This window comes from Carassius auratus, chromosome 45 (genome assembly GCF_003368295.1).
Source record: "Carassius auratus strain Wakin chromosome 45, ASM336829v1, whole genome shotgun sequence".
NCBI classification, from domain to species: domain Eukaryota; kingdom Metazoa; phylum Chordata; class Actinopteri; order Cypriniformes; family Cyprinidae; genus Carassius; species Carassius auratus.
Genome location: NC_039287.1, coordinates 12,607,463 through 12,608,010, shown reverse-complemented (window position 1 = coordinate 12,608,010; position 548 = coordinate 12,607,463).

The window sequence follows — 548 nt, the reverse complement described above, 5'->3', positions numbered from 1 at the left end:
CCCCTCACCTCAGTTCTGTGACTCACTGGTGTCCTGTCATACATACACACACACACAGCCCACACACATCTCTCCAACTAATTAGCCTTACGTACTTCCAAAATATACAAAAACCAACATGGAGGACATCTTAGCATGCAGTCATATTCAAAATTGCCAAACTGCTTTTGTTAATACATTAAAGACATTCCAAGATGCTTATTATACCTTTTAGTCTTGTGAGGTGAAAGGCAGGAGACAGGGAAATGTAAGCCTATTTTAGGCTTTTATTAAAAGCCATCCAAAGATTGGTCACTGGTTTAACATCTAGTACATCTAATGTGTGTGTGTGTGTGTGTGTGTGTGTGTGTGTGAGTGGGCATGTTTTTGTGATGTATCAGGACACAACTCTGTATAATGACATGGCTATGACACAGGTATTACAAGGAGAGGGTGACTTATGAGGACATAACCCATGTCCCCATTTTTCAAAACGCTTATAAATCATACAGAATGAGTTTTTTTTTTTTTTTTTTTTTTTTTTTTTTTCCTGTGAGGGTTAGGGTTAG